Source organism: Gadus macrocephalus, chromosome 19, assembly GCF_031168955.1.
Source record: "Gadus macrocephalus chromosome 19, ASM3116895v1".
Classification (NCBI taxonomy): domain Eukaryota; kingdom Metazoa; phylum Chordata; class Actinopteri; order Gadiformes; family Gadidae; genus Gadus; species Gadus macrocephalus.
The window spans coordinates 13,798,139-13,811,150 of NC_082400.1; the positions used below are offsets into that span (position 1 = coordinate 13,798,139).

The following is a 13,012-nucleotide window of genomic DNA, read 5'->3' on the forward strand; positions in this document are numbered from 1 at the left end:
ATGAACTTGGTGTTTTGCTTTCAAAAATAGGTTATAGAAGAAGTCTAAACTGCAGAAAATAAAAACATCCAAGCTGCCTTTTAAGGATACCTCGGAATATCTGTCTATTTTTTAACCGTCGGACCCCAGTTTACGACAAAAACAACACAATTTACGGCAGCTCCTTTGCCGCGTGGTTTTTAGAGCCATGTAAGGATTAGAGGGGGCGGTCGATAGCAAACACCATAGCAACCATGACGGTCAAGTGACTGGATGCAGCCCCGTTGAAAAAAATAGAATACCACCCAACACACTCAGGAGATTAATGATATTTAAATTATTATGACCATGAAGTCTTTATTTGCATGGGTTTACATTTCGTTCTTTGGAAAACGGTTCTTTAGTAATAATATTTGAGGGAATATTTTTTTGTTGTTGTTTTAGCAGCGAAATGCACCGTGTGCGTGTGTGTGCGTGTGTGTGTGTGTGTGTCTGTGTGTCTGTATGTGTCTGTGCGTGCGTGTGCGTGTGTGTGCGTGTGTGTGCGTGCGTGTGTGTGTGTATAACACGCTATTTTATGTTGAAATGCGACGTAATCCAGTGTTCACGAAACGTACACTGTCAACGTATGCTTTTGGCGACTGGGTTGGCTCTCAGATATACGTGTTTCTAACAAGATGATATCATTAAAAGTTACATAAAGTAACAGTTTAATAACACAAACGCAGGAAGCACGTGAGTTGCTAGTTTAGCGAAAGCAGCCTAACAACCTGACGTCGTTGAAACATGCGTGCGAGCCGATCAAATCCTAATAACTATAAAACTAAAGATCAGACACAATCACTGACTGAAGATTATGCAAGTAAAAAGTATATTTCTCGCTAGAAATGTTATTAGAAACACGTTTAACGGTGAATCGGTCCTAAAATATTGCATTTCCCATTCAGATAATAAAGATTAATAAAGATCATACACATTCACTGACTGAAGATTATGTAAGGAAAATGTAAATTTCTCGCTAGAAATGTCATTAGAAACGCGTTTAATGGTGTATCTGTCCTAAAATATTGCATTTCCCATTCAGATAATAAAGATTAATATAAGCTACGCCGTGTTCCGGAGCCGCGGGGGATTCTGGGAATTGGGGTTGTCAGTTGACAAATGGGGCTTTTGTTAACTTGTTTTGTTGTTAGGATTAAGTGGGGTTAATGGGTTCGGGATGTTATGTGGTTGTGTGTTGTTCTATTAACATTGTTTGTGTGTTCATTGTTGTCGACACCGTCACCGAGAGTGACGTGACCATCGTTTCGTGCAGCTGTTCCGTGTTGAAGTCTCGTTCAATAAAAACCAACTCTCGTTGTCGAGCGTTCAATAAAAACCAACTCTCGTTGTCGAGACTCTCGTGTCTCCCCCCCCCCCCCCCTCAACAAACGTGTCCGTCCCCCCGTCCCCCCCTTCAACTAACGTGTTCCCCCCCCCCCTACAATCGTGTCGTCCCCCCCCCCCCCTCAACAAACGTGTCTCCCCCCCCCCTCTGAAGGTATACTGAAGGTATAACACGCTATTTTTTACGTTGAAATGCTACGTATCCAGTGTTCATGGAAACGTACACCGTCAACGTTTTTTCTTGGCGACTGGGTTGCATTAAGATATAAAAAATAGTCAAAGAAACAAATCAGTCAGACAAAGAAATGTTTTCATCCATCATTTCATTAAATTATATTCACAAAGCCCCCAGTTGTTGGCTTCACAGCTCTCATCTGTCCATTTTAAGTTGGTCTCCTCCCTGAAACTCTTTAAGCAGTTCTAGTCCTGGTGTTGATCTCTGAGGCTCTCACTGGTAGCGTAGATCTCCACTATCCTCTCCTCTCTCTCTCCTTGTGTGTTCCTGGCCTTGGTCATCATGTTGGGCATGGTGTAAATCACCTCAGCCATATTCTGGTCCAAACTGTTTTCAGAGTTTCTTATCGTCCTACCCCTATGAGTGCCTCGTCTTTCTGTGCGTTTTGAATGCCAGCATGTCAAAGTCTTAACGCCTACTTTGATCAAACAGGAAGTATTTTAACCAGAGGCTACTTGCTACATGTGCTTGCAGAGTCACTGTGTGGTAAGACACATCCTGTTTCTTAGTAAGTGGTACATGCAGTGCATCACTTATGGTCATAAACGTAAGGTTGATTTGTTGAACAACATCAAAAGGATCAAATAAAACATCAAGACATTCTTCAAATACACATTTTTGAGCCATAGGTCTTGGTTAACTGTTAATTAATGGCTGTGTCTGTTAAAGCAGATCATTTGATAGACGTTGATGATATTATTGATGTCCACTCCAGAAAGAAAGTCCATGTTCGTGCCCCCCTTAAGTTACAAAGCAGATCTGCCCCTGGCCTACCAGGTAGGTAGACAGGTAGGCCGTCCAATCATTAATTTGGCCCGAGATAAAAGATTGGACGGGCTTCGGATAGTCCTGCAACATCCAAAGATATCCGATTTTCTTTCTTATTGTCGGCGCATTCGATTTATTAACTGGGTCTGGATGTAAAGGATCAACAAATATGAGAAAAAATGATTCAAAAATAAATTGCCTACCCTAGCTTTAACACGGCATCGCTTCAATTAGTTTTCCACCGACGACAAAACACATCATCTTGTGACAACTTTACTGCTTTACACAACGTGTGATCGACATATCTACAAAACAAAGAACTTTGAATAGAAACCAAAGTATATAAAAAGACGGAGAAGATCCAACAACGTCTGAGCTCAATGTCTGTTGTGTTTCTATCCAAGTGCACGCGTGGGAAACGACGTCGGGAGGAGAACGCTTCCGACGCCCCCGAGTCCTGCGCCTCCGTGTCCTGCGCCTCCGTGGAGGGTGTGGTCCATGGTTACCATGGTAACCACGGTGGCGGCTGCTGCTGCTGTGAGGGTGTGCTGTGATCATCTGGTGGCCTTGCCGTTTTCGTGGACGTCCATTCTGACGCCGGGAGAGAAAAGGTAACAACTGAATAAGAAACTGAGAAAGTTCCTTTTTCTTTTGTATGTATGTATTATCACTACTAACGGGTGGACTGCATACTACATCGATGACCCTTGACCTGACAAAAGCAGCTGCAGAATGACCATGTTTATACTGCAGATTTGACAATGTTTCACCTTGACATTGAACAGAAAAACAGACAAACTAAGTCCACACACACACACACACACACACACACACACACACACACACACACACACACACACACACACACACACACACACACACACACACACACACACATTGCCATTATTTACCATCATGTAAACAGCACCTTAGTTCAATCTAGCAAACACATTCTCCACCATCATAAACGATTCATTCCTGCTGCGGCACCACACCGCTGAAGACGTCCTGATAACCGGATCACCGTTCAACGCTGTGCCGCCACAATGCATCTTCAAGGTTGAATGCAATTCAATACACCGATCATGCGTCGCTGTCCCTGGTAATACAACCTTAATCTGTTTACTCAGCCTTTAACCAGCTAAGCTGTGCGTGTGAACATGATGCACTGAAGGACCGGCGGAACGCGCCCTATAGCGACGGCTCGCTCCTTCTCGGCACCGCGGAGGGCTTGATGATAATAATAATAAATGCTTTACTTTTGAACAGGGACAGTGCACATTAGTGAACATTGATGCTTAAACATCTTGGTAAACATGCCGGATTATAGCAGAGCTGCTAATTTGCATCCGTAGTCCCTAATAAAATAAATACAAACAGAAGAGACAGCAAATAAATAGATAAAATACAAATAGAAGACACAGCAAACAAATACATAAAATACAAAGTAGAGGAGACAACGCACACAGCACAATACATTACACAATCATAAAGATACCAGATGCAGAGAGGATATAACAATACATCAAAAAGTAATGTTCAATTAGTGTCCAGTCCAGCTAGTGGTCACACTTCTGATTGGATTTGAGCCATTGTTTTAGTTGTCCTTTAAAAGAAGAATATTTGGGGCCTTCACTTATTGGAGGGAAGACTGTTCCAGATGTCCCCCCCCCACAACAGACAACACATTTCTCCCATACGTGGTGCGTCTGTGGGGAATCTCACAGTCTCCTCTATCGTGAGCCCTGGTGCTCATGCCTCTCAGAGTCATTTTCGTTATGAACTCATTCAGCGGTGGTGGAGCAAGACCATGGAGACTTTTACATATGAAACAGGCAAACCAAAATAAAATAAAAAATTCGAAACTTAATTTTTTTTTGGGCTTTAGGGCTTTTTTATAGAGATTCTATCGGTTTGAGTGCTGTCGTACATGCCAGTGACCAGCTCGTTAAGCAGTAATCTATATGTGATGAAATCATACAGTGTAAAAACATCAGAGCTGCACTACTGGCTAAAGAATTCCTGATCTGTCTGAAATTTGCCAGGTTGTATTTGACAGAGTTGGACACTTTTTTGATGTGTTTCCTGAATGAGAGGGTCGAGTCCAGAATGACTCCCACGTATCTGAAATCCCTTACCAAGGCGAGCTCCTCTCCTCCCAGAAAGACACCAATGTTTTGCGGCCTTTTAGCAAAAATCATAGACACTTTTTTTTACTTTTAAAGAAAGACATGAATCAGTGAGCCAGACCTGAGCCATTGCTGTTGTGAGTATTTGAGCAGCCTCTATTGGGTTTTTCGCAGGGGTGAAAATCAATGATGAGAGAAGAATGCAGCGATTAAGTCCACAATTTTGGCAAAGTAACCAAACTACTGCCTTCGAAATATACGTTCAAAGCCGACTCATTCACGCCATCCTCACAGTGAGAGTCTCTTGTAATACACCAGAGTGCAGTGGTACCTTTAAGGGTGGAAAACTGAGGGCCCTGTTGACCCCACCACCAGTAGAGCTGGTCTGACCTCTTGACCTCAGAGTGCAGCCACCTGAAGGTTCCGTTAGTCACGTGACTGGGCCCACTCTCGGAGTCACTGGAGACTAAATGCACCGTTCACTTGTTAAATATGTACGAATGTTTTGATATCTAACGTTTTTAAAGGGAATTTTCAAAGATGATTATTGTCCATTGAGCCTTTGGTTTTCATCCACTGATATGTTTTATATATTATGTGTTATGTCATGTGTTCATTTAATTAGCAGATAACGAACATCATCCTCGAGTTAAAATGTAATAATCTAATTGAATATTTGATTGTCACTGCAAAATCCTATTAGTAATATGAATGTGTTTAATAGTGGCCTTTGAATAGAAAACGTTGTTTCAAAGTACAAGTCTTATTTGGATAATAAATGTCAGCCTGATGAGTTTCATTGGGTTCTCCATGGCAGCTATGTTGAATTATGGAATACCACAATCGTATGCAAACCAAACATCGCGGAAAGCTGGCTGTAGCCCTGACCCAAAATCAGAATCAGAATCCCATAACTAATTTATAAGTGGCGTCTGTGCCCTAAGTTTGCATAAAAAAACGTGCAGCACTTCAAATATATTATATTATTTGGGCCGTTTAATTTGTTTGGAAGTGCAAAACTGTTTGCCCCGCTCAAGACAAGCAAGGAAACATCTGTTTGTTGAAAATTGCGGTTAATTATATTCGTCCATTACATGAGTGACACTGCCCTCTACTGGTCAGTAAATGGATGTACACTGATACCTGAAATTTCAGTTTCTTTAGATTCTTCTTTTAAACCTGCATTCCTTTTATAATGGCACTGTATGAGCGTGAGGGCTCAATGTTTGACACCAAGACCCAGTCTGACTTTTCGGATCGAGCTACTGCATAACTGTACAAGGGAACATGATTGAAGCACGCTTGTTTAGTGTGTGCATTGACGTGACTATTTTGCCTCAGTCAAGTAAACAAGCAATAATTGATGTACACCGGATAGTAGCCTATAGTCCTGCACCATCCCGATATCCAATTGTTTTATTATTGTCGGCGCATTCGATGTATTAATTGGGTCTGGATGTAAAGGGTCAACAAATAAATTGCCTACCCTAGCATTAACACGGCATCGCTTCAATTAGTTTTTCCACCGACGACAAAACACATTATCTTGTGAAAACGTTATTGCTGTACAAAACGTCGGCATATCTACAAAACAAAAAACTTTGAATAGAAACCAAAGTAGGAAAACTGAGAAGATCCAACAACGTCTGAGCTAGTCTGTTGTGTTTGTATCCCGCGTGCCCGCGTGGGGAAACGACGTCGGGAGGAGAACGCTCCCGACGTCCCCCGAGTCCCCCGCCTCCGTGCAGCGTGTGGTCCATGGATACCACGGTAACCACGGTGGCGGCTAGTGCCGCTGTGAGGGTGTGCTGTGATCGTCTAGACTAGAGGCCTTGCCGCTTTGGTGGACGTCCATTCTAAAGGCCCGAGGAGAAAAGGTAACAACTGAATAAGAAATTTAAAGATTAAATGCGGAACCGGAGCTTGTGAGGGAGGTGGAGCGCTATCAGTTAGATCTGGTGGGGCTTACCTCCACGCACAGTCTCAGCTCTGGTACCGTACTCCTGGATAAGGGTTGGACTCTATTCTTCTCCGGAGTTGCCAAGGGCGTGAGGCGCCGGGCGGGTGTGGGGATACTCATAAATCCCCGGCTGAGCGCTGCGGTGTTGGAGTTTACCCCGGTAGACGAGAGGGTCGCCTCCCTGCGCCTAAGGGTTGTAGGGGGGAAAACTCTGACTGTTGTTTGTGCGTATGCACCAAACAGCAGCTCAGAGTACTCGGCCTTCTTGGAGACCCTGAATGGAGTCCTGTCCTCCAGTAGGGGACTCTGTAGTTCTGCTGGGTGACTTCAACGCCCACGTGGGCAACGATGGAGACACCTGGAGAGGCGTGGTGGGGAGGAACGGCCTCCCTGATCTAAAACCGAGCAGTCGTTTGTTATTGGACTTCTGTGCTAGTCATGGATTATCTATAACAAACACCATGTTCGAACATAAGGGTGCTCATAAGTGTACCTGGTACCAGAGTACCCTAGGCCGAAGATCAATGATCGATTTTGTGATCGTGTCATCTGATCTGAGGCCGCATGTTTTGGACACTCGGGTAAAGAGAGGGGCGGAACTGTCAACCGACCACCATCTGGTTGTGAGTTGGATCAGGGAATGGGGGAAATTTCCGGATAGACCTGGTAAGCCCAAACGAGTAGTGCGGGTGAACTGGGAACGTCTGGAGGAGGCCCCCGTCCTAGGTATCTTCAACTCACACCTCCGGCGGAGTTTTTCTGGCATTCCTGTGGAGTTTGGGGGCATTGAGCCGGAGTGGGCGGTGTTCAAAGCCTCCATTGCTGAAGCTGCGGTGGCTAGCTGTGGCTTCAGGGTCTTAGGCTCCTCAAGGGGCGGCAACCCTCGGACACCGTGGTGGACACCGGTGGTCAGGGAAGCCGTCCGATTGAAGAAGGAGGCCTTCCGGGATATGATATCCTGGAGGACTCCTGACTCGGTTGCAGGGTACCGACAGGCCCGAAGGGCTGCAGCTGCTGCCGTGTCGGAGGCTAAGCAGCGGGTGTGGGAGAAGTTCGGAGAGGCCATGGAGAAGGACTTTCGGTCGGCACCAAAGTGTTTCTGGAAGACTATCCGGCACCTCAGGAGGGGGAAACGGGGAACCATCCAAGCTGTGTACAGTATGGATGGGACTCTGTTGACCTCAACTGAGGAGGTCGTCGGACGTTGGAAGGAACACTTTGAGGAACTCCTGAATCCGAATAACACGCCCTCTATGTTGGAGGCAGAGCTCGAGGTTGATGGTGTTTCGTCGTCAATTTCCCTGGTGGAGGTCACTGAGGTAGTCAAACATCTCCGCAGTGGCAAAGCCCCAGGGATTGATGAGATCCAGCCAGAAATGCTAAAGGCTCTGGGTGTTGAGGGGCTGTCATGGTTGACACGCCTATTCAACATCGCGTGGGAGTCGGGTACAGTGCCAAAGGAGTGGCAAACCGGGGTGGTGGTTCCCCTGTTCAAAAAGGGGGACCAGAGAGTGTGTGCCAATTACCGGGGTATCACACTTCTCAGCCTCCCTGGTAAAGTCTACTCCAAGGTGCTGGAAAGGAGGGTTCGGCCGATCGTCGAACCTCAGATTGAAGAGGAACAATGCGGTTTTCGCCCCGGACGTGGAACTACGGACCAGCTCTTCACTCTCGCAAGGATCCTGGAGGGGGCCTGGGAGTATGCCCATCCGGTCTACATGTGTTTTGTGGATCTGGAGAAGGCGTATGACCGGGTCCCCCGGGAGAAACTGGGAGGTGCTGCGGGAGTATGGGGTAAGGGGGTCTATCCTCAGGGCCATCCAATCCCTGTACTCCCAAAGCGAGAGCTGTGTTCGCGTCCTCGGCAGCCAGTCAGTTTCGTTCTCAGTGGGTGCTGGTCTCCGCCAGGGCTGCGCCTTGTCACCAATCCTGTTTGTGATATACATGGACAGGATATCGAGGCGTAGTCGTGGTGGGGAGGGGTTGCAGTTCGGTGGTCTGAGGATCTCGTCACTGCTTTTTGCAGATGATGTGGTCCTCATGGGATCATCGGCCTGTGACCTTCAGCACTCACTGGATCGGCTGGCGGCCGAGTGTGAAGCGGGAGGATCAGCACCGCTAAATCTGAGGCCATGACTCTTAGCAGGAAACCGATCGATTGCTTACTCCGGGTAGGAAATGAGTCCTTAGCCCAAGTGAAGGAGTTCAAGTACCTCGGGGTCTTGTTCGTGAGTGAGGGTACTATGGAGCATGAGATTGGCCGGAGAATCGGAGCAGCGGGGGCGGTATTGCGTTCGCTTTACCGCACCGTTGTAACGAAAAGAGAGCTGAGCCGCAAGGCAAAGCTCTCGATCTACCGGTCGATCTTCGTTCCTATCCTCACCTATGGTCATGAGGGCTGGGTGATGACCGAAAGGACGAGATCGCGGGTACAAGCGGCCGAGATGAGTTTTCTCAGAAGGGTGGCTGGCGTCTCCCTCAGGGATAGGGTGAGAAGCTCAGCCATCCGTGAGGAACTCGGATTAGAGCCGCTGCTCCTTTACTTAGAAAGGAGTCAGCTGAGGTGGTTCGGGCATCTGGTAAGGATGCCCACTGGGCGCCTTCCTTGGGAGGTGTTTCAGGCACGTCCAGTGGGGAGGAGACCTCGGGGAAGACCCAGGACTAGGTGGAGAGATTATATCTCAACACTTGCCTGGGAACGCCTCGGGATCCCCCCGTCAGAGTTGGTCAATGTGGCCCGGGAAAGGGAAGTCTGTGGCCCCCTGCTTGAGCTGCTCCCCCCGCGACCCGACCCCGGATAAGCGGACGAAAATGAGATGAGATGAAGATTAAATGCAAGAAAATTGCATGGAAGAAGTTAGCTTTTTTAATATGTATTATCACTACTAACGGGTGGACTGCATACTACATCGAGGACCCTTGACCTGCCATAAACATGCCATGTTTACATTTTATAATATTTCACTTTGACATTGAACAGAAAAACACGTGTCTACATCAAAGTCAAACTGAACCCTCAGCAAAAGTAGGCTAATAGAGAATATGCTTCCTCCAAAACGCCTTAACAATAATGTAACTGCAATAATCACAGATAAATTAGTGACTGAAACATTAGATTTATGATGCAACTGTTCTAAGCAGGGGCGGCCCCAGAGGGAATAGAACCCTGGCACTAGTTGAGCGACCCAGGATCAGATTAAAAGACTTAACTATTTTCTATTGAGTCTCAAAAGTAAATTTAAAATAAAAAATATAAAAAAATCCATATCATTGTCCCTTTGAACAATGTATGTTCAAAGGGACCAAGCCCAAACTAAATCCAATTAAGGAAAAGTCGGCAAAACATATTAATCAAGAGCTGCTTTAATGATAGGTCAAATTCACTACAGCAAAAACAGCTGAATGGACACAAAATGTACATACGCAATTTACAAATTACTGTATGCGTGAGAATGCATGTATGCATATGTACCTTCAAAAGTGTTCATTCAGTAACGCAAAACTAAATGCAGACCTACAAGCCCATTCAGACACCAAGACACAAGTCTACTGTTACTCTGAACACCGTATAACCAACAGACAATTTATACATGAGTGTTTTATAGTGATCACTGTATGGTGACAAAGACGAGATACATTTCAAAGGAAAAATTATTAAATAATAAGCTGAGGGGACAAAGGCAAAGCCAGCAGAAGCACCCCTAGATAGAGAACTAGTGTGGTTTGCAGCAACTGAAAACCAGCCAATGTCTGTCATGACTCTTTGCCGCCTAACCTCAGCCTCCAACACAGAGAGCAACTGTGGAAATATAAAAAAAATAAAGTAACAAGAACAGCATCTATGTACAGCTCCTGAAGTGACCAGTGACGTCTTCATGTCATCTCCTTTTAAGGAGATGAAAAACCTTGCAGCCAGTCACAATTCTTATCGAATGGCAGAACTCAACAAGCATGAAACAAAACAACGAATGTTAGTTGGCATTAAGATAAAATTTTTTTTCAAAGAAACACATCTGTCAGACAAAGAAATGTTTTCATCCATCATTTCATTAAATGATATTCACAAAGCCCATATCTGTTGTCTTCACAGCTCTCATCTGTCCATTTAATGTTGAGCTTCTCCCAGACCCTCCTTAAGCAGTTCTTCTTCTTGCCACCATCAGGGTTCCCTCTTCTCCAGGAGGGGTTATCCACTGTCAGGACGGTCCCATCAACCCATCTCCACATCCCTTCACTGGCCTCATCTGTCGCTCCGAGCCAGATGTGACCGCCTTGCCATTTGTTAATGAAGTCCATCTCCTCTTTACTGTCCACGACCATCAGATCTGCTCCGTGGGAAACACAGAGCTCCCTGCTCTTATTCCAGGATCCTCTCCATGCGGTAAAACTAACATTTACAACCAAACCAACCATACCAACCACCTGGACAGTCCTGTTTTTTCAGTGCGTCTCTCTGCTCTGTCACATTCTTCAGCCTTTGGATAAGTTGCTCCATGTCTCTGTCCATGCTTATAGTCTTCTCCAAGACGCTCTTGTGTTGCTCTTTTACATTCTTCAGCCTTTGGAGAAGTTGCTCAGTGTCTCTGTCCATGCTTACGGTCTTTTCCAAGACGGTCTTGTGTTGCTCCGTCATATTCTTCAGCCTTTGGTGAAGTAGCTCCATGTCTCTGTCCATGCTTACGGTCTTCTCCATGATGGTCTTGTATTGCAGTGCCCACCCAATGAGTCCAGCCAGCAGGAAAACAGACAGCAGGCCCAGAAGCACCACCACAGCCCTGATCGGCCACTGAGGAGGGCTCACAGGGTCCGGCTGCTGACCTCTTACTGTTCCCAGAGTATTGGAGGACTCCTCTGTCCCCACATAGTCCTGGTGTTGATCTCTGAGGCTCTCACTGGTAGCGTAGATCTCCACTATCCTCTCCTCTCTCTCTCCTTGTGTGTTCCTGGCCATGTTGGGCGTGGTGTAAATCACCTCAGCCATATTCTGATCTAAACTGTTTTCAGAGTTTCTTATCGTCCTTCCCCTATGAGTGCTCTGTCTTTCTGTGCGTTTTGAATGCCAGCATGTCAAAGTCTTAACAGCTACTTTGATCAAACAGGAAGTATTTTAACCAGAGGCTACTTGCTATATGTGCTGGCAAAGTCACTGTGGTATGGTTAGACACATCCTGTTTCTTAGTAAGTGGTACATGCAGTGCATCACTTATGGTCATAAACATAAGGTTGATTTGTTGATCAACATCAAAAGGACCAAAATAAACATCAAGACATTCTTCAAATACACATTTGAGCCATAGGTAATAATAATAATAATACATTTAATTTATAGTGCCCTTTTCATCCGAAGATCTCAAAGGGCTACAGGTTAAAAGCAAAAATAAAAAAGGGGGTTTAAAAACATCTAAGAGTGGGAGCCAACGGTTTTTTTAATAATAATTCTTTTAAGACCTTTTTTCAAGCAATCAGTGGATTGTGGTGCCCTCAAGGTGTCAGGGAGGGCGTTCCACAGGCATGGGGCGGCCGCACTGAAGGCCCTATCTCCCATGGGCCTACGTTTGGTATGGGGGGGCATGTCCATGGATACATTGGTGAGTGAGGAGGGAAACCTTGTACTCAATCCGGGTGGAAACCGGAAGCCAGTGGAGTGAGTGGAGGATGGGGGTAATGTGCTCATGCTTGCGCACTCTCATCAGGATCCTTGCTGCAGAGTTTTGTATGTATTGAAGCCTCTGCAGGCTCTTGCTAGGGATCCCGATGAGTAGTGCGTTACAGTAGTCCAGTCTGGAGGAGATAAAGGCATGAACTAGTTTTTCTAGGTCTTGGTTAACTGTTAATTAATGGCTGTGTCTGTTAAAGCAGATCATTTGATAGATGTTGATATTATTGATGTCCAATCCAGAAAGAAAATTCCATGTTCGTGCCCCCCTTAAGTTACAAAGCAGATCTGCCCCTGGCCTACCAGGTAGGTAGACAGACAGGTAGGCCGTCCAATCATTAATTTTGCCCAAGATAAATGATTGGATGGGCTTAGTATAGTCCTGCAACATCCAAAGATATCAGATTTTCTTCATTATTGCCGGCGCATTCGATTTATTAATTGGGTCTGGATGTAAAGGATCAACAAATATGAGAATAAATGCTTCAAAAATAAATTGCCTACCCTATCTTTAACACGGCATCACTTCGATTAGTTCTCCACCGACGACAAAACACATCATCTTGTGACAACTTTATTGCTTTACACAACGTGTGATCGGCATATCTACAAAATAAAGAACTTTGAAAAGAAACCAAAGTATATATAAAAAAACTGAGAAGATCCAAAAACGACGTCGGGAGGAGAACGCTCCGGACTTCCCGAGTCCTCCGCCTCCGTGGAGGGCGGGGTCCATGGTTACCATGGTAACCATGGCGGCAGCGCTGCTGATGTGGGGATGTGCTGCTGAGATCATCTTGAGGCCTTTTCAGTTTTCGTGAACTTCCATTATGGGGCCGGGAGAGAAAAGTAATAAATTAATAAAAAATAATAATTTCAGTTTCAGTCGGTTTCAGGCG

At 45.6% G+C, this 13,012-nt stretch overlaps 1 long non-coding RNA gene across 1 annotated transcript; it reads left to right on the top strand.

Annotated features, from left to right (window-relative positions):
* Window positions 1-1,792: 1,792 nt before the first annotated feature.
* Window positions 1,793-12,761, top strand: LOC132448078 (uncharacterized). The gene is made up of 5 exons (XR_009523284.1): window positions 1,793-2,601; window positions 3,825-6,374; window positions 10,621-10,838; window positions 11,169-11,754; window positions 12,274-12,761. It is a non-coding gene; the product is annotated as an uncharacterized LOC132448078 (long non-coding RNA).
* Window positions 12,762-13,012: the final 251 nt, after the last annotated feature.